At 38.9% G+C, this 23,943-nt stretch overlaps 1 protein-coding gene across 4 annotated transcripts in view; it reads left to right on the top strand.

Moving 5' to 3' along the window:
- The first annotated feature begins 2,733 nt into the window (after positions 1–2,733).
- Positions 2,734–23,943, top strand: part of CDH11 (cadherin 11) — an 81,308-nt gene continuing 60,098 nt past the window's right edge. For 2 of the 4 annotated variants that reach the window (XM_061458460.1, XM_061458458.1), the window contains exon 1: positions 2,734–3,352. The gene's annotated coding sequence lies outside the window, so the exon portion shown is untranslated. Of the gene's footprint in view, positions 3,353–15,627; positions 15,720–23,943 lie in introns of all 4 variants that reach the window. The other 2 variants (XM_061458459.1, XM_061458461.1) reach the window with 2 other exon arrangements.

The following is a 23,943-nucleotide window of genomic DNA, read 5'->3' as shown; positions in this document are numbered from 1 at the left end:
GTTAGCCAGAGGTGCAAACACATAGGTTTCAGCAGGAGATTTGCTGTAATTTTGTTTGCAGATAAGGACTATTTGTCTATAGAACCTATAGGAAGATGAACAAATGAGAGAAAAATAATAGCAGAATCTGATTTGTTTACACCAAGATTTCAATACAGAAAGAAGGGATGAAACGAGCCACTCACCAGATCAGACGTTACTACACTCATTTGTTAATGTGCCTCCTTGAATGGAACTAATGAAACCTTTCATTATAGATCAATACTCTCTTTGACTAGAGAATATTATGGGTACTTATTGTATATGCTTAATTAGATTGAAATTGCTTTTGCATTTCCTTTATATTCAAAAAAATCTGATCTCAGCAGTTTAAAAAGGGAATTAAAAAAGTCATCCCCTCCATTGTGCTGCTAAAGCCAGCAAGAGAAGGGAAAATGGAAAAAAAATCCTCAGCCAGCTGCCCAGCCCTGGCCCTTCAGCTTGGTGGCAATTTTGGCAGAGATGCACTAAGCAGTACTCACTGCAGTGTATCCATAAAGAAAACAAATGGTAATTCTCATGCTATCATCACAGGAGATTGATGGTGTCCATTAAAGACAATAGGCTTGGACTGGGACTCTATGGAACTATTTTGAGATATATTTCCCTTCCTCTCACGTTTTCTGTCCAAACCCAATTTCTTGACAAAACTGTTCCAAATTAATGTACATCACCTTCCTTCCTCAGCTACGTCTTCCCCTAAACATTCTGGAGTGATCTTTTACATGTTTTATTTCTCAATGGCGATTTATTACTCCTTGAATTTTCTATAAAAAAAAGAATCCTAAAACTAGTTTTCTTAGCACCACATCCTTACTCCTATCAAAGTGAAGCACTTCGTATTTCAAAACCAATTAATTAGTGGTCTTGTTACCTCATGCTTTTAGCTCAGCCCAGCATGTTTCTGAGTTTGCTTATTGTTTTCCCGTGTCTGTTCCAAACTCTAAGTCCACGCCAGGGCTGCTCTGCTGGTTACTTGCCTGTCTTATGCTCAGCTCACTGGGTCCTGGTGAGGAACTGGGTGCTGCTCAGTGTTCTGGGTTACTTTGCCCTGCATTCACCTTGAAGCCCTTCCACCCTGAGCCCTTTCACTTCATGGTACATGCACACCATTCCCTGCTACATCTGTGAGTCAAATTGTGAGCCCTCAACTGCTTTCTGAAGCGTATTTTAGCCTTAAATTCTTCAAGGTCCCCAGCTCTGCAGCTAGAACACTCCTGCTTTTTCCCTAGGGCTGACATCAGACAGGACTGGGGTGGTTTAGCTGGAGAAAAGGAAGCCCAGGGGAGACCTTATTGTGCTCTACAACTGCCTGAAAGGAGATTGTAGCAAGCTGGGAGTGGGTCACTTTTCTCACATAACAAATGATAGGACAAGAGGAAATGGCCTCAAGTTGTGCCAGGGGAGGTTTAGGCTGGATGTTAGGAAAAATTTCTTCACCTAAAGGGGTGCCAAGTACTGGAACCACTGCCCAGGGAAGTGGTTGAGTCACCATCCCTGGAGGTGTTTAAAAGATGTGTAGTATTTAGGGACATGGTTTAGTGGTAGATGTGGCAGTGCTATGTTAATGGTTGGACTTGATGCGCTTGAAGGTATTTTCCAACCTGAACTATTCTATGATTCTATGACTTGCTACCATGCTATGCTAAGTTCAGTGTCCCTTGGCCTGCAAGAATGCACTGTTTATCGGTTTTCCTCCTCCTAGATTCTTTGTTTGTACAGTGGCAGCTTTTGTGCCAATTATTTTTTTTCTTTGCCTGGAGTTATTGGCAGAGCTAATTAACCACAGAATATAAAAGCCTTGTTCTTTGGGGCTGAGTTATGTGGTCACAGAGCAGTGTGAGTGCTGCCTTGTGGAGTGGGACATGAGCAGTCAGGTGGGTTGCCTGAGGATGGGCAGATTATCTCTACAAAGGGTTACCTAGTTATTTCCAACAGCAAATGCAATCCATATTTTTGAGGGGCTGCACACTGCCTCCTTCTTTTCTCTCTCCGCAGTGCTCCACAGCTCGGCAGATGGCACTGACTATGCAGACAGCCACCTTAGAGCATGCAGGTCTTGGCCACTGTGGGGAAAGCTGGTGGGTGAGAGGGGACTTAGCAAGCTCAGGTGTGCCTGTGTGGGCATGACATGAGGGCACTGCATGGTACTTCTTGGTTTGGATAGGTACATTGACTCAGGGCACTTCTCCCTGGGCTCATAGAGATGAACCCTGAGTGAGAATTAATTTTTGCTGGGGGTTTCACTTTAGGTAATGAAAACACAGAGAGTGAGAATGGCAGCCCCTGGCCCATGTGTGTTTTGGAAAGAAAAGCATCACCCCGTCCACCCAAGTGGTAGGGCAACCTGCGGAGGCAGAAGACTGGCCTCTGTGCTGCACCCGACCAGGATTTTCCACATCCAGAAATGCCTGGGGAACTTATTCTGTTTTCTTTTCTTTTCTTTTCTTTTTCCTTTTTTTTTTTTTTTTTTCCCTCTGTACAAATGTCTGCTTATGACAGGACACAGGAGCGGATTCGGTATAAAACGCTCCTGCTGTTTGCGCAGCTCAGACGGTTTCCCTGGCGGTGCTCCGCGGTGGGGGTAGCCCCGCGCAGGAGCCCTCCTGCAGCGGCGGTGGTACGGCTGCCCGTGCCCGGGGCTTTCGTCGGGGTTCCAGCCTCTCCCCTCGCCGCCGCCGTCGTGGGGTGGTCCTGAGCTGCCCGCAGAGAAGCGGCGCCAGGGAAGGGACTGGGCATTGCTGCCGGCAGCCCGCGGGCAGCAGGACGCGTTTCCCCGTGTCCCCGCAGACGTGTGTGTGGGTGCCCGGGAGCGGTGGTGCAGGACCGGCTCGTGGGGCGGGGACGCCGAACGCTTCTCATCGCCGGGACTTGGGGGTGCAGAGAGAGCCCCGGGCTCCTCAACCCCTCGGTTTGTCCTCCCAAACGCAGCTTCTTCCCCGCAGGCATCAGAGGTCACTCGGGACTCTGGCCCCTGCGGGAGGGCAGGCTCTGGGGTCTGCTTTCCTTTGGGGTGGGGGGAAGGGAGAAGAAAATAGAGAAGCAACAGCCTCCAGCTTTTCCCTTCCTCTAATCTTGCTTCACTCCCCCTTGCTCCCTCTCCCTCCCTCTCTCCTTTCCTTTCCCCTTTCCCCTCCCTCCCTCTTTCTAATTCCTGCCACTAGCTCAGAGCCTCATTCAGCAGCCGCTGCCCGTGGAGTGTAATAGGCTGAAGATGCTGCCGTGTCTGCTCAGTGTCTAGTTCTGAATGGGACTTGCCTCCTCTCCTCCGGAGGTGGCTAAGGGAAGCAGCCAGCCCCCTCTGGACCGGCAGGTAAGCAGCAGCAGCAGCCGGCAGCCTCGGGGAGCAGCGGGATACGGTGGCCCCAGACTCATTTGGGGGGAGCGGGGCGCGCTGCTGCCGGGCGAGGCAGCAGCGAAGGGAAAGACAAGGAGCAGGAGCGGGGCTGCTGGGGAATGGTCCTTCGCTGCAGCTCAGAGCAAGAGGACCGAGCGGAGAATACGTGTGTGCACAGCCGAAACTTGACAGCAGCCGCGGGGCTGGGGCTGGGTAAGGGGTGCCGACCCGGGGGTGCGGGCTCGGCTGTGTCTGGGAGCAGAGCAGCGAGGTGGTCTCCCCACAGGCTGAAAGGGAACACTGTGGAAAACGGTAGCATTGTTTTTAAAAATTCCGTTCGTGCTCGGGGAAGGGGGCGGACCAGCATTTGTCCGTTTTAAAATGTTCCTCCGGATAAAGCAGATACTGAAACCCCCCAGCTGAAAATCTTTTACTCGCACTGTAGCTCCCAGGCATGAAATGGATATTGAGAAATTATGAGTGCGTGAAATGAAGGATGCTCTATCCGGAATAAAAAAGGGGAAAGACTTTGATTTATATGTTATGGAGGTTTTTCGTGTTGTTTTTTTTGTTTGTGTTTTTTTTTTTTTTTTTGGGGGGGGGTGTGGTGTGGTGTGTGTGTTTTTTGTTGTTGTTGTTGTTTGTTTTTGTTTGTTTGTTTTTTCTTTAATTTTATTTTGCTTGCTGTCTTTCAAGTGCATTACTATTCACAAGGTACCAAAATGGTATCTGTCTCTAATATGGGCTAGTCCAAAAAACATTAGACTCTTGGGTGATACATGCATAAGCACATCTCCAAGAAAGGTAAAATAGATCAGGCTGCAGGTCTCCATAAATACCATTAACTTTTAGAATAAAAGTGCTTCCTGTGCAGTCCTTCGGGAGCACATATAGCAGTCTGACATCATGATACAAATGCCTGTACCTTTTACAGAAGTCCCCCTTGATTGTCTACTCTTTTAAATATTCATTTAGTGAGGAGAGAACCAGTGTATGCTAGGAGATCTTTGTACCATTGCTACAAAGGACAGTGTGGCTGTGTAACACAGTATTTACCTACCGAGATATCTGTGACAAAGGAACCTCTTTAGCAAATGAGGTCACTAATTCAGAAACTGGCTCTTTATGAGGAGAATGCTCATTTCTTTTTCACATTCCAGTGACTAGTAACTCACTGGGAAAGACTTTCTTCCTGTTGATTTGTGATGGTGATACAAAAAGAATTTCACAGACTCCGCACCCCTCTATTAAGATATTAAATATTATTAATTATTTAATAATGAAACTATTGAATGAGAAAATCGGTAACAGATTCAGAAGCAGGGAAGCACACACTCAGACATTACTGAATGTCCATCTCTTTTCCCCTCATTGCTTTTATGCTTGCTTCAGTGTTTCCAAAGTCTCTGTGATTCTCCAGGTACTTTGTTCTTTTTCTGTAGTTGCTGGTGTATGCCAATAAATAAATTTGCTTTCAGTGTAGGAATTCTGTAATAATTAATTTGACATCTGCCTCAGTCAGGTCTGTCCACTGAGATTTAGAACACAAATCGATGACTGTACTTAGCCCTTTGGATGATTTTATATGGAGAGATATATAGAAGTATATGGAAATGGAATTGCAGATGTTGCTTATGAACAGCATTTTCATAGCTGAGTGGTGCAATTCGTGTTGTTGGGTGAGAGCAGTAAGGACTGTAAAGAGACTGAGAGCAGAAGGTCTGATTTGAGCTTCATACCTTAGCATGCAAAACATTCTTCTAGCATATTTCTTAGTCCACTACACTCTAGAAAACAGAAGTTTCTGGGTGTCTCTCCTCTTGGAGAAGAATTAAGAACAACATCTTCAATAAAAGAATTGGAAATTCTTCAGGAAAATTGCCTACAAAGCATCTTTCTTCTGTAGGCTTTGTTCTTAGGCCCTGGAATAAGATACGGTTTTGGGTTCTTTTTTTCACCTCAGCCTTGCACTGGAGCATCAGAGAGTGAGCATGGACAGAGAATGCTATTTATAGACTTCTCTACATCAGCTTTAGTTTTGCTAAAATTTTAAGTGTTGCCTGTCCAAAAAAAATCACTAGGGAGTAGATTACTTCGAAATTCTGCTACAATAGGGTATGTCAAGAGATGGGACAAGTCATTGCGATTTTATCATCAGCAGTTTCAGAAGGAAATATGTGTGAAAATGTTTGATTGAGAGACTGGACAACTAAATGCATTTTTCTTTTGCATAACAGTGAGGGGAAACTACAAAGATTAGGATGACTTGTGTAATTTATTTGATCAAATGCTTTAAAATACATAATGTGATTTGAGCTTCAATTAATATGCTATTCTGACACCATTATTTGATGTATTTAATGTAATGTAATAAACATGTAAAGTTTGGAGTTCCCGTAGACTAACAATTGTTTTCTGCAGATGCTGTAACTGAACAAAGCTTAACTTGAGAAACAAATATTTTATTGCTATGATTTCCACAGTAGAAGTTATTTCTAGCTCAGATATTATAGAAATTAAAAGTGAATTCCAACTTGAGACTAGTGTCTCCCCTTTTTGGTGATCATCCTTAATCGTTTCTGAATCCATTTTGTGAGCTGCATGCTTAGCGAAATATCTTCAGTGTGTGAGAAGCAGAGGTCTCATCTGGAATCAATTAATTTGAAGCAGTTTAGCAACATACTTTCTAGACTTGTTTGCCTGAGTTTTCCTATGAACATTTTAAGCTAAAAATCTGTGTATAATTTCCTATGCTATACTTCTCTTTTTGTCTAATAACACTTCAGTTGTCCCTTTGTTGGGACCAAGAAGCCAAAGCTTTGGGAAAACAGTTGAAAAATGGCCACAAATTTAAACGTAGTTTGGATGAAGCACTTTGTCCATGTGAATTAAGAGGTTTTACTTTACACTTACGTATTATCTTTTCATGTTATATCCTTATATTTTACTTTATCTCTTACCAGAAAAGGAGCAATGTGGTCATGTACTCTACAACTCTTTTACAGTATTTCAGGGGAAAATATAGTCCTGTTTTTGGGTTCTGATGCTGAAGACTCTGATACTCCTAGGTTGGGAAATTATTGACTCATTTAAGTGCAAGCCTGCCTATGCCAGATTAGTAAACCCATTCATTCTCTTTTCCTGTGTAAGGATGGACTTTCGAATCATTTAAATACCACCGAAAGGTGGCAAATTTGCTCACGACGCTCCCAGAGGAGAGGTTTTTACTCAGGAGTCGGGATTGGTGAAAGCCGTTCTGCCGGTGTTGAGTTTACTGCTATGGCTCCGCTTTGCCCAATGGGTCTGTTGAAGGCGGCCTGAGGAATGGCCGGCAGCGGAGCGGCCGCGGACTGGAGGGGTGCTCTGCGGCGCTCGGCGAGGTGGCGGCCGGTCGGTCACTAGAGGGCACTGACGCTCTTCGCCGCCGGCCCCGCCACTTCGGTCCCTGTGAAAAACCGTTTTGTTACCACCAGCGTCGCAGGCCCTCTCAGGGGAGACAGGATTCAATCTCTCTGTGGTGCGGGCTAATGCTCGGGCAGTTTGTCAGGATTAGCATCGTTCTAGTCGGTGGATCGCGCTACCTTCGGCGTCGTGTTACCGCCTTGTGGAGTTTTGGAATCCTGTAACTTCAGGTTAGCTGAAGAGTGCCACAGCCATAGTCTAGCTGTAAACTAAACACCACTCAGTCCTCTCAGTGGCAGGGGTTTGTATGGAGTTTACTATCTCTTTCTTCCTTTTTCAAAGGCAGTGTCAGCTCCTGCTATGCTAAGAGAAAGAATTTAAAGACAGAAACAGTATGTCAAAGCAAAAAATACGTCTTCCAAAATATTGTCATGCTTGATAGGTGTTATAAAGACATCCTTGAAAGAAAAAGATCCCAAACATATTAAGCCAAATTGGTCTAATTTTGCCCATACACTGACATCTAGGTCAATGGAACTTAGAACTGAAGAACTGAGAAAAGTAGACTGGTCCAAATCATTTCTGTATATCCTGTAGCACTTTGGAATAGAAAAGATGTTGTTACAACCTATCCTTGGAAATGCTGACCAAAAAGGACGTACGTGACACTTATAAATGTTAAATGGTTGCAGGCTTGGAAGGAGTCTCATTTCCACCTGCCCTCTTCTGATGTTCTTCCCTAGACATCTGTTTTGGGGTACTGCTAATGGCAGGATGCTGGACTGCACAGGTTTTTGATTTAACTCATAGACTAGTTGAATTCCTGTGTATAAGAAATATATACTATAAATAACAGAGTGCAGATTGTTATAATATTGTCCTGTATCTCTGGCAGATACGCAGCCAGAGAAACTAATGCGTCTAATAGACATTGTTGTCAATGGCAGTGCCCCAAAGATGGGCAACACAGTGCTGTAATAGCTGTATAAGTTTCTGTCAATCACAGGATTTAGGATAGTAATTAAGAACTATCATAAAGTAACAGCTCTTGCTGAGAAATCAACTACTGAAGTGGAAAATGAGTGCTGCTATGCTGCGGAGCACTGTGTTGCAAAGAGCAGTCCAAGACCCCTTAACTGCATCCTCTGTGCTCCAGGGCAGGGAAAAATCCCTTAAACTGTTAGATGTGCCCAAGGTGGATGCAGAAGTTGGAGCTGGCAGTCATGTTCAAGGTCCCCCAGAGAACATTACACATGGCTGGGACATTAGCAGTGCCTTGCAAACCAGCAGGAATTCAGAGGCAAATATCTGGAGCAGCCAGGCCTGCTGCTGAGCAGTGTCCGTGGGGAAGGTGACATTATGGTTAATTTTGCCTGACAAAGACATGAGGCTTTCTTCCATAACTGCTTGGGTGGTGCAGTGGTTTTCTGGCATCCCAGTCCTGCTGAGTTCTGTGCACATCATGAGCCATAATTTATCTCTGAAATTTTAAAGTGCTGGCTTAAGCAAATTCTAAGGGGCTTTGTGTGTTCTCTCCAAAGTTTGGCAATGAATAGAAACCCTTCCCCTTCTGAATCAGCAAGAGCTCATCAGAACTCCTAATTGTAACGCAATGGCAGGCAGAGTTGGAGTAGTAGAAATCAATATAAACGGATTATAAGAAAAAGACCAAGGAACAGAATATAAATGAGTAGCCAGGATTTTCCAGAGTGATTGGTGAACAATGAAGCAATAGGTTCAAATGGTCATTTAATTGTTCATCTACAGACTGTAGCCACATTGTAGATAAATTAACATAAAATGCAGTTGTGGATCATCAAGTATTATAAAGTGGGCAAGATTGAACAGAACTTTGATACATGAATGTATGATGTAGGGAGTACCCATCTACTCAGTAATTACACTTAAGCTTTCCTTTAATTTTGTTAGCATGGTTTGACACTGTTCCAGAGTTCCCAAAGATGGTGTGGACACACTGGCCCACACAAGCAAAGACTGGAGTCATAAGTAGAAGAACTTCTATTCAGTAACCCTTTAAAACACAATTCACAGAATTTCCATGTTTCTGAGCTTCATAGCACCACATTTAGGTCCTTTATGTTTGAATCGTGCAACAGGTTTTCCTGCCCTACCAGCACACATCAGCAGTACTTCATAGCTTGAAAACAGCCTGGCTTACATGGCTGTGTGCAGGGTTATTCTTTTCACATAAGCTCCTAATCACACAGGGTTTGTGCTAGCTTGATATACCAAAAAGTTCCTTAACTTGATGTCAGTCCCATTGCAGAGCTGCTTCTTCTACACTGCATTTCAGCACTCTTTCTTTTATGAAGTGCAATCATCAGATATTCCATATGGAAACATTACGTTTAAGAATAAGCCAGTGCTGTATAAACCCTGGTTCTACATAATTTTATCCCAGTGAGGCTTCTGATATATATATTTAAGTAAAATAAAACTTCAGAAACATATTAATTGGTCTCAGTGGTTAAGTTAAATAGTTAAATACATGCATACATATCATTCTGCCAAGGATAAGTCATTAGTTCAGTATAAACCAGAAATGATAGCTCTATTTGAATCAGGAGACTAAACCCTATTTCCATTAATGCTAACTGTTTCATTAATATATGCATGTGTCGGCATTAAGTCACAAATTTAAATGGTCTGTCCCTTCTTGATTTAAAGTAATTACCTCAAAGATCTTGGCTGCTGAATGAATAACTGAATTAATGCTTTCATCTTTTACCAAATTCTGTCTTCTTTTTATGTACGGAGACATTGTAAGGCAAACAAAAGAAATACAGTTTGTGCAAAGTTAGATGGCATTTGATCCAAAAATAAATGTATTTTAATTACCAGAGCAGAACACCTGTAAGTACACCAGCCCAAGACAAGGATTCTCAGTTAAGAGTTATATAACATTACGGATCTGCCTGTACCTTATGTGTACTTCATGCACATTTATCTGTATTTTCATTTTTATAGCTAAAATTAATTTTTGTGTGTTAGTGGAAATTTTTAATTGAAGCCACAGGTTAAAAAAATGCAAATTCGAATTCTTTGACAAAATTGACATTCAAAAGGTTTGTACCTAAGTCTTGGAAATAATTTTATCTGCAAGAAATCCTGAGGTAAATACAAGACTTTGAATAGTATTTTCAAAATAAAAACCTAGTCTTGTTAGCACTAGGAAACATACATGAAATTTTTGGATTAAATCTTATCCTTTCAGAACAGGTCTTCTGACAGGCAGACATCCCTTTCAGCTGACTTGACCACATATTGATATAGTTAGGTGTTTTGAAGTATCATTCAGTTCATTTTAGATCACTGTTCAAGGCAAGGTTTTAATGCATTTCTTCATCACAGGGTACGTTCTGGTCAATGCAGAAATGATTGTAAGCTTTCTCAGAGGAATGACCAGTATTAAAGCCATTGAATGCTGCCAGGTTAATTCAGAGTGTACAGCACAGTGATCAAAACCTCAGGTCTCATACTGCATGAACCACAGAGATTACCAAACTGATGTAACTGAGGAAATACTCAAACATTTATCCAGTGCACAAAGTGAACAGAAATTCTTAAAGATAACATCTTCTTCCCATTCTCTTTCAGCATATTTTTCTTGCAATTAAAATTCCAGTGAAAATCTTCAATATTTCACATTAGTGAAAGCTACTGCTCATTCACAGTTTCAAACCTAATTTCTCCAGACACAAGAGGTTTCAAAATTTTGAAAAGCCATTGAATAATTTTATTTGGGGTTCTGATTCAAATAGAAAAAATAGTCCACCACTGATTGTTTCCGTTTTATTTGTTACAGATTTAGTTATAGCTGGTATAGCTGAGAGGATATGTCTGATTAGTATGCATTTCAATTCTTTTTAGCACAGTAGCAATTTCCATAGCTTTTTTTTTTTCTTTTTCTAAAGCAAGAAGAAAACATAGCAGGCATTGACATTTACATACAAACAATTTATCATTTACATACAAAAAGGCTGATTATGTAGCAATACCAAGTGACTGTAGGTCAGATTTAGGATGGGCATTATAGTTCTTTCTGTCCTTAAAATTGTGAAATTTGCAATATTTATGTGGAAAAAAAATGTGTTCATAAAGTATGAATATGTAGTCATGGTTCAAGTACTAAATTTAACAATCCTCTTAGAGATCTCTAGTATGTGGTTTTCTGTGGTCTTTGGCTATACCCCTGTAGTGAAGCTAGTTTAAGACTATCCCTTCCCCAGTGATGCCCAACCCTGTGCTGCAGTTCACAGTCCACTGATCTATACAAAGTGGATTTGGAGACTTCAGAGCTAATTGGGATACCTCCATGATCAAAAACATGTACAGTAGTCAAGGTTACTGTCTATATGACCTTGGTAACATAGAGCCTGTGCTCCTAGGCATAGTTCTTGGCTTCTTAGGTTTCTGCATCATCATCCTGAGGTCACTGAAACTGCTTATGCTTAGACGATATTTCTTGTGCCTTACTTTATTAGCATCTGCTCCCCTCTACCATGAAAATCTAATATTAAGCGAACTTTTCACCTTCACAGTTTCCCGCTTTTCAAGGCAGACTTTGCTCTGCCCTCCATAACCTCCATTTTATCAGTTATAGTGGACTTTTCTAGCCTTTCTTTTTATTTTCATAATTTTTTTCTTTACTCAGCCATTGCTACTTATCCTCAAATGTGGAGACATTCTTCAATGACTGGGTGAGCCTAACACAACACATGGCTTTTCCTTTAACAATTACTTCTACCTGAATTAAACAAGGACTTCTCATTCCTAGGCTGCAGTGTAATCACTGCAATCTTGTAATGTCCAGTTACCCTCTGTGAATGTTACTTAGTTTTTTGGATCCATAAGCAGAAGTCTTACTTTCTTTGTATTTGGCTAGGTATGCTAAACTACTGGGATATGATAAAAACTTATTCTTGGTATGTTCAATGACTTCCTATATATTCTAAACAAAGAAAACTCCACATTTAAATAAGGTGACATTAGTGTGATGTGAGAAACACTCAAGCAATATCATGAAAAAAGAAATGGAAACTAGCCTTACTGCCTCTCTAGACCATTCATATACAATATGCAGATGTCACATGTAACTAGGACACGATGAACCCCATTGAAAAAGGTAATGAAATGCAAAGATTTACTCCATGCTGCAGTGCTGAAGTGCTGTGACTCTATAGCATCACAAATTAGTAAGTGGCTGCTGGCCTTGGGTTTTAAAGAAGCAGTCAAAAAACATTATGAAAATCAGAAGTCACTTTATAAAAGTCTATTTTCTTTCGAGTGGCACTGAGTTGACATTGAATCGTAGAATCACAGAATTATTAGGGTCGAAAGGGACCTCAAAGGTCATCTACTTCAAACTCACCTCCCATGGGCAGGGACACCTTCCACTAGACCAGGTTGCTCAAGGCCCCATCCATCTTATTGCGACCTTCAGTGTGTATTTGTAGATTTCAGAGGCTAGCTAAATGTCACCTTATTTAATATGCTCAGAATTTTGTTATTGTTGTTAGCAGACTTTTTACAATGACTTCTGTGAGCAGAGAAATTTAAACTATTTAACTGTTGTTTTCACTTTACTGTTCAAAATTCTGTCTAGTCAGTCTGATACAAACCAGAGGAACTGGAGTCCGTGGGGTTACTAATAGACATTGGTGTTGCCAAACAATATCCTTGATATGTAAATTTAAAGTATTTTTGGTAATTATATTAACTCATGTTTTTAAACAGAGTTTACATGGAGGTGCGCACTTCAGGGCTAAGCCAGCTTTTAGTCCTACTAGCATTAAGAACGCTCTCAATCCACCACCATATGTAGGAAATTGCACTAATATTTGTTTAATTATCCAATCAGATTGAACAAGAAATGAGTTTGGCTGAAATAATCAAGTCTATGGAGAAAGTGCCAGCTCTGATACTTACCAAGATTTGACAGTTGCTCGTTGTCATGACCTTGGCTTTTTTTATGATGAGTTAGAGGTCAGAAAGTGTGCTAGCTGTAATTACTGCCTTCATGAGATTCTGTAGTCTATCCTCTGCAGCAGACTTGAACCAGATTGTCTACATGTATCTCATTACTGATGGGACTGAGTGAAAATCTGTATTTTGTTCTTACAGCTGTTAAATCCTGTTTCTATCACCATATACAGCCTGTGGAACAGCTTAGCCCTTATATTTTCCTCAAAAATGAATGACTAGCAAGTTATTTTTTGAAAGCTGTACATAATGTGAGAAACACCAAAAACTGAACTTTTGCTTATTTTTTTTTGCAAAAAAATTAAAGGAGGTCATTGATATTTTATCAAGAAAAGAAAGTGATGTAAATGAAATTAATAATAGGTACAAAAGACTTTTCCATTGGTGTTAAATCAGTTTGCCTACTGGAGGATAGAAGAATTTTTCTGCCCAGAGGTATACCCCATCTGGAAACTAAATCCATTTTTAGTTGAAAAGAAATAATTCAAAATAAACTGCACAAATGCTTGTGTTTTAACTGTTTCCATGTGCTTAAATGTAGACTTTATTTAACCCATAAATGCTTTGAGCATTTTATTACTTTCAGTTAACAAATGCTAATTGCTTCTTGAATTTAAGATCAGCAGCTCCTCCTTTCAGGCTCTTCAATGTCACAAGGAGTGTGAGTCAGATATGACAGTTTCCTGTTTCCCGTGTTAGTTATATATGCAGCTCCTGTAACTTAATGGAAAAAACATTCAATTATATACATATTAACTTCCTTTTTCGTTCTTACCAATTGATTATACGCTTTTCCCCTTTGGGCTTTATAAAAAGCCCCAGGATTTATTTTCCAACAAGTTAGAAGCATACCAACTTTTTAATAACATATCAAGTGTTTTAAACGTAAAGTCATGATTTCTGTCTACATCCTTACACACTAAAATAATTTGTCTGTTATCTAAAGAAAGCCAGGCATATTCATTATGCTTTCCTAAGCTTGTATCCTTTGAATTGAGATGTCAGTCTGAACAACATGAATCCCTTTCCACAGCTGTGCCTTGAAAGACAGATGCCTTTCTACCATGAATGATGCCAGAAGATGTCCTGTTGTGAAACTGTTTTTCCCACTTCTCAGTAGTCTGGTGAGGTCATTTCCATAATCCATGGAACTGTTGCTAAAATTAGGGGTGTATATATATATATATATATATATATATATATATATATATGGCAATGTTGTTGAAGCTGTATAGGGAACTGAGTAAACGATCCCTATACATTAATTATGCCTTCTAATTATGCTGCTTGTTTTAGTAACCTCCTCACTTACTGAAAGGATCCTAGAATGAATGAAGAAGAGCCTAATTCTTCATTTATGGAAAGGAATTCTTTCAGTAGTCATATTCAAAATTACAGATCAGCTGAGAGGACAGCACCTGTACTGACTTCTGGTTTCTGTTGGCTTGGACTTTGACTTCTTAATGACTTCATCCAGGTGCTTGCATTTGAAGAGGGAGAAGAATGAAAGACTTAAATCTATCAGTTTGTTTTCCCTATTTTAAAAGTGTCCTTTCACCTGACTAGAAGAGTGTGTGCCCACTCTGGTTTCTTTTAGGGGAAATAGTTGGAAAGTATGGAACATGATGAAAACTTGTATTGCAAAGGCAAACCTCCTTGCTCCTCAGAAATATTTTTATGTGCCTCAGTGACATGCCATCTAAAGAGCAGCTTCCAAAGCATAATATTAATTCAAGTTAACTTGACTGAAAAATAAGTTCAGCTTGTTTAGGGAGAGAGTTTTAATCTTTCAATGAACTTTGCATCTAGCCTGTGGTTTTAGGATTCTATTGGACCTAGTATACCTATTGTACTCCTATTGGAGCAGCATCCCCAAATGACATTGAGGTGCTCACTTTGAAATGCCAGAATGTTGCATAAAATCTGCTGCTAGTGGCAAAGGATTAAAAACCACATGGGCTAGTTATCTGTTTGGAGCTTCAAACAGCCACATTCTACATCAAAAAGGGCTGCAGCAACTCGTTGATCAAAGCTCAGGTAATTTAATTATTTGCCTTCATGAATCAAGGGGTCCTTGAACAAGCTCAGGATGTCTGGATATTAGAATATAGGAAATTTATTGTTTCACTCCTTCTAATATTCCAACATCAAAGAGAGCTTTTCCCTATAAACAAAGCTGTCTGAAGTCAAAGAATTCAAGCAAAAGCTAGCATGGAGAGATTCAGTTTTCTAGGATCTTTGTGAGCTGGAAATTAAGCTGATTCCTGTAAGGTGAGATATTTACCACTGTGATTCTTTGTGTTTATTTTCTATAATCAAATCTTGCAAACTGAAATGCTTCGCTCCTACTCCTGTAAATTCACTTGCTGACATCGGTTTTCCTGTTTCTCAGTTTTACCTGAGTTTTTGTGCTCTGTTTTGCAAATATCTGTTTGCCAGACTCTGTCTCTTTGACCATGTCATGCTTTGAGATTCAAATTAGCAGTGTGATGTGGACTGTGCACCCTAATTTGGAGGAGAGCTTTCATAGCAAATTCTTCCAGCAACCCCAGCCAGAAGTCAGTGTAAATTCAGGGTGGTGAGGAAAGCCTATGGTCTGAAAGAACAGTACTCAGTCCCAAGGGCTCTCTGTGCTTCTCACCATTGGTGGCAGTTGCATTAGTTGAGGATTAATGAAGTAAAAATTGGTTGGCAAATTTAAAACCCTAAGCATAGCAGAGATGTGCATGCTGATACAAGAATGGATTCTCAGCCTGCAAAACTAAATGACACTTTATTTCAGAGAAAGATTAATTCTTTTGTATCTTTCCCTTTTATTTTTGTATTTTCTTCATTCGGTCTGCCAGACTTCTGTTCACAGCTGGGACCTGACTCCTCTTTTTAACATGTTCATGGAACAAACATAAACTAAACATAACATGTACTAAAATTTCTTATGGTAAGTGCCACACTCTGTGTGTTGTATGTTTATCCGTTATGTCATTTCCATGTAAAAGCTCTTAACATTGCCTGTGTTATCCTGGTTTTGTATCTGTTATGACCTGCAACAATACTGTATGTCAAAAAGCTATTGAAGCCAGGGGGCTGTCTTTGTGTAGACTGCTTCCTTACATATTAGCAGGAACAGAAATAAATTAGTAGGAGACAGTCAGAAGAGACAGGAAACAAATGCAGTCTCTACATGTGGTGACAAATGTTTCTGAGAATAATATGGAAGTTACATACATAGAAAGAAATTAAAAGAGGTTGGCTCTTCCCACCTTCTCCTATTTACCTGTGAAATGATAAGTGCCACAAATTTCTAATACTGAAAATCCTTTTGCAAATGACAAATTTTCTTTAAAAATGACATGGAAATTTTATAGAAAAAAAGGACTGCAAAATTGTGATTAATACAATTAATTATTTCATATAACACAATAAATAATTAAGACAAGATTAAGAATGCATAATTCAGTATCATACTGGTGAGGAGCTCTACAGAGTATTTTGTTTTAAATGGTGACATGATACGTGGTGAGACATGCTCCTCTGCTTTGTGTGGAGAAGGTACAGCCCATTTCACATGCCAGCTACCTGCAAAACTGTTCTATTAGCTGCGTGCACTGCAGTTCCTTACAAGAAGGTTACAGAATGAAATCAACTATACCTATTTTTGTAAAGACATTGCAAATTTCTATCATAATTCCTAGGTAACTCTGTTGTTGGAAGAAAACATTGTTTTTGTCAAACTTTTGAAACCACTGAGTGTGATTTTTCAGTTTCTTCAATACGGACAGAAAACTGTGTTTTAAGCTTGATAGACCTAGCTTTTAATTTCAATTAACATGTTCAGATGTGATAATCTCATTCCATATTTTCCACGAGATCAGACAGCAGAAGGGTGATTATTTCATTCCAGGTGAAGTTATTTGACTGGTATCACACCAAATGTACAGTAGCATTCATGACTCCAGTATTATACTTGGCCAGGCAGTATTGCCAAAAAGGTGGTTTTATTTGTGTGTGTGTTTATGTACACATACATGCACACACAACATTATGTGTGTGTATATATACGCACATATGAGAACACTCACCTTACTCAACGTCTACCACAGTTCTACTGTGAAATTGCTGGTGACAAACAGGATCATATATATGAGTTTATAGAAGTATTAATTTCTGCCATATAAACTATGTGGTGATGTGAGTGGCTACATTTGCCGTGAATGATGTAGTGACTGTGCACATGCCTGTGCCATTACCAGAGGAGGAGGAATTGATTAGCAATAACACACTTCATTAACACTGCACTTTCTCAATCATTGTAATTGTGGCTCTTCCCCTGAAACATCAAGTGGAACAGGTTTCATTTCAACCAAATCAATCCAATGTGTTAAAATTTACATAATTTTCTCTCATTGCATTTATAGAGCAGCAGGAATTTTAATTTGCATTGTCTGCATAGTCTATAATCAAAGTGTTAAGAGCACAAGGTTTATTTATTATGTATGGCATATGGTGACAAATTTACACAATAGGCGGCATCTTGCTGAAATATCCCTTCTCTCCCCACACCCACCTCTGCAATTTTGGTTATAACTTATTTTCTATAAACCTGTTAAACCAATTGCACAAGCCTTTGAGTTCCAGAAGACATTTATTAGAGAGAGAGATCCTTAGAAAAATAAGTTAATAAAATGTCATACAGAAAGATGAGAGGTTCTAAGCTAAGGGAAAGCATTGGAAACTGGACTGTTTCCTGATTTTGGGAGAAGGCTGTTAAAAAAACCACTGTGGTATGGATTATCATTGTATACCAAAGACAGACATTTACAGATTGAATAGAAAGGTACCTTTTTTTCTTGTTCAGTGGCAATTACTGTAGGGAATCTATTCTATGATTTTTTTCCACCTGTTAAGGACTAAAAAGTAGCTAGGAAGTTAAATGCTCTAAATGTAAATTCCAACACTGCTATGGGCAACCTTTGCTTTATGAAAAAAAATGCTTAACGAGATATTTTTGATATAACATTGTTTTAGTAAACGGAAAAACAGAGGATTTTGATAACATTTGTAGAATTTCAAAATACTTTCTAAATAAGGAACGCAAGTCATCCAGTAATTTATATATATAGGTCTTCTATGGAGTGTCACAGAACTACCATAGTGTGAGATTTATCATTTAGATCTTTGAATGACTGAGTTTTATGAGACATGCATCAGGTAGTACCTGTCTTCTTTTACTGCCCAAAGAAGGATATTAGGACTAAAACGTAGGAGTATACTTTTATTTTTATTATATCGTACTGTCTCGTAGTGCAACAGGATAAATAAATATCTTCCATGCACTAGCACGTACAGAAATTCAGGTCATACAAGATTTATCTATCTTTGATCAAAGAAAAAGTGTGTAGAACCTCTTAACAGTACTGCAGAATGTAGTTAGATGTTGAGAATCATGTATTTAGAAAGAGGTTACATGGGCACATGTTTGTCCTCTATCAAAACCTTCATACACATAATTTTATTAATACATAATTAAATCACTGATCTGATGGTAAGAGTTTAAAGCTGTCAGTGTATTGTATTTGAACTATATTTTAGTCCATGCTAAGAAAAGGACATGTGGGTGTATTACATGCCTGATGACTTGTATTTTCATGTTATATAAGTATTGAAGCAGACACAAATCTGACATTTGTGAATTTTTCGATCTTTGTATGAAGTTGGAATGAAACTTCAGTTTATACAGCAACTGTTAACATCCAGCATTTGCCAAAATGCTTCTAAACAGAGTTATGTCAGTGTAGCTGCAACAACTGCATACATAGACGCGACAATGAACACTATAAATTCACTTTACTGAAGTTCTAAGATTAATACGTAGACAGTAAGGTAATGCTTAGTAGGTTTATAGAGGTGCAAAAGAGAAATGTAAAGCCAGTTAAACTTTGAGGGAGAGATTCAGGGTAAGAGGAGACTAATTCTGTAGCTGAGCTCACCAATAAAAAGGCCTGTTAAAGTGATTATGAAGCTGTAACACTGTCCACTTTTTGGTTTGGTTTGGTTTGGTTTTGGTTTTCTTTGTTCTTTTTTTCATCTTTTCACAGAAGTTACTGTATGGGCTGCAGAGTCCTTGAGTGCCATCTCATTCTGCCATCAAAGCTCCTCTGAGAAGGGATTCTTTTGCCACCTTCCATCTTTTTACTTTCTTCCCTGTTTTCCCATGATTTCTCCACATCTATTGAGTATTGTTTAAAATCTGCAACTGAGCTGTCAAGAGGAGAAGGTTTACAGATAGATGGATGTAGCAAAGGCAAGTAAAGTAATAATTGTTACCTGTTTGCCCAGTTGTATTCTCGGAGATAAATGATGCTGATGCTCAGTATTCATATTGTTCTAGTGGAACCTTTCTGTATGACTGTAGAATAGGGGGTGAGGGAATGTGCTACAGCTTTTAAATGACTTCCTTTCAGCGAACAGTGTGTGACAATTGTACGAAACCCAAACTGACTTTGTGAGCTTTGCAGAGTATTCTTGTCAAATTGAAATCTTGCTTGACCCACACCTGGTTTTGGACTCTGATGTTTCCAAGCATCAGCACGTCTTGCTGTTGATTAAGCATCAGCTGAAAAAAATGCCAGTTGGAAATGTTACCAAAGCTGTTCTTTGTTAGAGCTCCTCCTGGCCACCTGAGGGGAGCCTGCCAGCCTGTTACGGGTGAGAACATATGCTCCTGAAAGAAGAAAAGGTGGAAGGTGGAAATAGTTAAAGAGCTAGATGCAATGCCAGTTCATGCTTCTCTGGGGAGTTGCACAGGGAGGTTAATTGAACCAAGTGAAGTTCTATGTTTCCATCTAACGCAGATTAAATAAACTCCTGAGTTCAATTGGGGAAATTTTACTTTATTCAGTAGCACCTCAGAGTTGGCTCAGTCCTGCTGCTTTGGGCTTTCTAGGAGAGTAAGACCTGCTGAAGTCTAAACAGAAGTACAGTCAATCTGCTGTTGCCATGAGAGTAAAATACAGTAGTCAAAGCCATATATCTTAACCAGCTCTGCTGATGTGATGGTTAGCAATGCACCTATTACTGAGGTGCTATTGTTTATATCCTGCTTCATTCAATTTGATAGTTTTTCTTGTCTGTGGCTTCAGCAGCTGTCATGTAGATCAGACTTCAGCTGAAATCTGTGTTTGTGCCACACTTAATGAATAAGAAAAATGTGGTTTACAGCTCAGTATGAGAGATGAAAGAGAAATCAGATAAAGTTAAAATGATTTAGAAGTTTAGGAAGCTGTGTCTTCATCGGGCTAGAATAGAATAAAAAAAATAATAATCATTGCTCAGTTGAAATATCAGATAAAGATATTTATTATAAATATTATGGTACTACAAATAAACAGGAACACTATTTTTCTGCAAACCAAAATGCAGTTTCGCTATCAACTCAATAACTTAGCTTTGTTTGAAAAGGCTATAGCTAATCTGATTAGAGAAATGTGTTAAATTACAGTAACTAAAACACCAGCGGTGCTTCCTTTCTTATTCCATGAGGGATAGTTTGGCATCCAGGCAGGAGAAGGGAATGGTTCACCTTTCTCTTAGATTTTGTGGTTTAGGCAGGACTTAGGGAGGTTCAGATCAGACTCCCTCTGATTCTTTTTTGATTTGTACTTTTTTTTCTTCTGTAACATGGCATAAGTTTCGGAGGTTTTTTTATAGTATGATCTGGGGCTTTTATATAACAAACATGCTCTCCTTCCAGGACCTATGACAGTGGTGAAACCTTTCGATTTCTCAAGCTCTGCTATTACGTCGCATTATACTTTCAGGTTTTTGATCTTGTATTGTGTGTCTTCGGTTTACTATAGCATGTGCTGAAACCTGTATGCTGCAATACATGATCATGCTTGTAAGTGGATGCACCTTTCGAAAGTGCTTCTGCTTTGCCCACCTGAGGTGGCTGGAGTCAGAGACTAAAAATATCTGGTGCTCCTCTCTTTTTTTTTATGTGTGTATAGAAGCAATTTCTTTGCTTATTTGCATGATAATACAGAAGTGAGAGCAGACATCCCTTGTTTTAAGTGCTAATATTTACACCTTTCTTTAGACAAAAGTAAAAATATTAATTTTCACAGCTTTCAAAGGAAATAGATCAGCTTCAAATAGACAAAATATTTCACTAATTTAGTGTTTCTTTACCTCCTTGATCCTGTTTCAATTCAGGGGCTATACAAAACTTCAGTATTTAATAGGTTTTCGGAAACTTAGTTTTAAATCAGGGAAAAATCAGCAATATGACATTGCCAGCTCTAGAGGAAAAATGAAATGTCATGTAACTGAAATAAGCCCTATAACTCTTTGTGAGGCAATTTCATTTTTTTTTTTTTTTCCCCTGGCTGATTAGATTTTATAAATATCCTGCTGTGTACAGGTATGTTCTCATCTCCACATCTACCAGTACAGGCTGATGTGTTGTCCTCCACTCTCAGATGACAAACAGCCAGCAGAAGTTAATGACAGCACTGGAATTTTTGGCATCGTTTTTACACTGCACTGACTCCATGCTCACAGGATAATTATCTCTCAGTTTTTCTTTATGTCACTGAATACAGGACATGCATTGGTGCTTCTTCAAGAAATTTCCAAAGAATTTTTCCATGAAACTTCTGATATCTTGCTTGTGAGGAAATGGACCCTTGACTTCAAATATAGCTAACTCAGGGGTATCACCGACATCAGTTTATTGATTCCTCTTTTCTGAAGTGAATTTTGGGCAGGGTATAGCATTGTGATAAGGGATGAAAAACAACTATATATATTCCTGGTTATCTAAGTAATCTCAGCACATATTTGTATGGAAGTTGTCCGTGGTTTTGAGGATGGATTAACATCCTCAATTATAGACAAAGGAAAAGATCATGGAGGTGTTGTACTTAACATTTCTGTTTCATGTTAAGTTTTATTCTGCAGTGTGCTACGTTCATGTGCTCCATTGTGAGAGCTGAGATAAAAAATAGACTAAGCAGTGCCAGAGCCAGGAAGAACGTGGATCTTCTTTGCTCCATATGCACTCCGTCAAATGAAATTTCTTTTTATTCCTCTTGCATTAAAGAAGACAGAGATAAAATTAATTCTTATTCTTGACTTTCCCCCCTATATTGCTTAGGTTTTCATCTTATAAATGCCTGGATCCTTCTTTTAATGCATGTATATTGCCCATTCTTAAACTTATTAATATCATAGATTCTCTTTCCCTATTCTCATACTTCTTGCAATGAGATTTTACTGCTTACCTTCAATGGGTCAGACAAGTGACCCGCTGTGTTCAGTTCAAATTTTCTAGCATACAGGGATTCTCCTTATTTCATTATTTCAAGCACAGTTATGTACTTCAAAATTCTGGAAGTACTAAATGATATGCAAAACGCTAAAACAGGGAGGTCCTATGCATCTTATCCTTAGAAGCAAACAGTATTAGAAATCTCTTGAAGAAGCCATAGATTGCTGCAAGGAAGTTGAGTGAAGAGTATTGTATTACTTATGCCAGAATATTCACATGGCACTGAGCCTAAATGGTTGTCAGAAGAGTCTCTCCTGTTCAGTGATCAAGACAAAGCTGCTACAGTCCTTCCAACTCATTCAGCTGTACAAGCTTTAATTACCTAAACCTGGCCTAAACCCACTAAATCAGTCTGGCTCTTCTTAACTGCAGTCATTAAATAATTTATCCCTAGTAACACCCTGTTGTGAGTTGTTGCTTCTAAGTCAGTTGGAAGAAACACTATTGGAAAAGGCATCTTTGAGCAAAAGAACACCAACACTTTTCTCAAAATTATATGATAACAAGAAAATTAAGGATGAATTTGTTACAGTTATCCTTTTCTGATTTATTTGACATCTTTCAGCTTGGAGAAGATAACCTTTATTTTTCAGTGTGTTTTCCTGTATGAAATAGCTCTTGTGTTATTTCAAATCAAATATTATATATTTGTTATATTCTTAGAGCCTGAGAAAACCATGGGGCATATATTTGAATAATAGGCCTATGTTGAAATCCAGTCTTGTCCTTACCATTGAAAAATAGGTTTTGTGAATATTCGTGGTGGTGTACGAGATCATAGGATGCTCCCTGTATTTCCTTTATTTTTTGCAAGTTGTTTTTTTTGTTGTTGTTTTTTGCTTTTTTTTCCCAAGAAGTTCAATACTACTAATTCAGTTCTGACTCTTTCTTTAGATTTAAGATAGAGGAAATGTAAATATTTTATTTCTTCAGTAAACTGTTCTTCAGGGAGGTGTGAGGGTAACACAGAATAAGAAATAAGAAAAAATTCAGGTAAATCTTAACTGTGATAGTCTCCCATGGAACTGTTATGGCTTCCAAAAGAGAGAGCATTAAATCAATAAGGCTAATAATTTCTTTCAAGTATTTTTCCAGATACTATTCTATAGAATTTCAGTACATTTTTTCTGCATTCTTGAACTGTTATTATTTTCTCTATTTTTTTTCTTACAAGTAATGTTGCCAAGTATCCATTTCACTCATAGACCAAATAGTTGCAGTTCTCAGATGTTAAACCAGGAAAAATTATAAAGTGACAGACTTGCTGTGATTTTAGATAATATTTTCCTGGGGGGGGGAAATAAAAAATTTAATTGAGAGGAAAACGAAAACCATCCCCTACTGTTCTTACCAAATGACTCATGTAAGAGTTTTCAAGATAATTAACAAATCCTTCTTTTGATAATATGGAAGATTGAACTTAAGAGGAATTGCTAGCTCCCACATCATGTGAGTTGGATTTAGCTGAATCTAGTTTCCAATTTTTTGTCTTTGTCAGCCTCTTGTTTCTGTATAAGACAGAATATATGAATATATTGGAAGCCATGTGAATGCATTGAAATGTATGTATAGTTAATGGGAGAGCCTTCTGTTTTGTGTACTCTCATTACTAGCTGTTTCTGTTCAGCATGATGAAAATAGGAAAAATCCACTAGATTAAACTTCTGGAGCTACCAAATCTAGAGGTGGCCTTTACAGGCAAAATATCTGAAATTACCTTTTTTTTTTAATTATTTTTTTATTAGTGTTTGTAATTAGTTTTAGGTAGAAAAAAGCATGAATTGCTTCAAAAGTAGAAGATGGTACCTTTTAAGGGAATTATCTCTCTCCAGAT

The sequence above is a fragment of the Pezoporus flaviventris genome, unplaced genomic scaffold (genome assembly GCF_033815535.1).
Source record: "Pezoporus flaviventris isolate CSIRO_AGI_PZ_B2104156 unplaced genomic scaffold, CSIRO_AGI_Pfla_v1 ptg000027l, whole genome shotgun sequence".
Lineage (NCBI taxonomy): Eukaryota > Metazoa > Chordata > Aves > Psittaciformes > Psittacidae > Pezoporus > Pezoporus flaviventris.
Note: the sequence above shows the minus strand (reverse complement) of the source record. Positions and strands in the feature narration are given on the sequence as shown.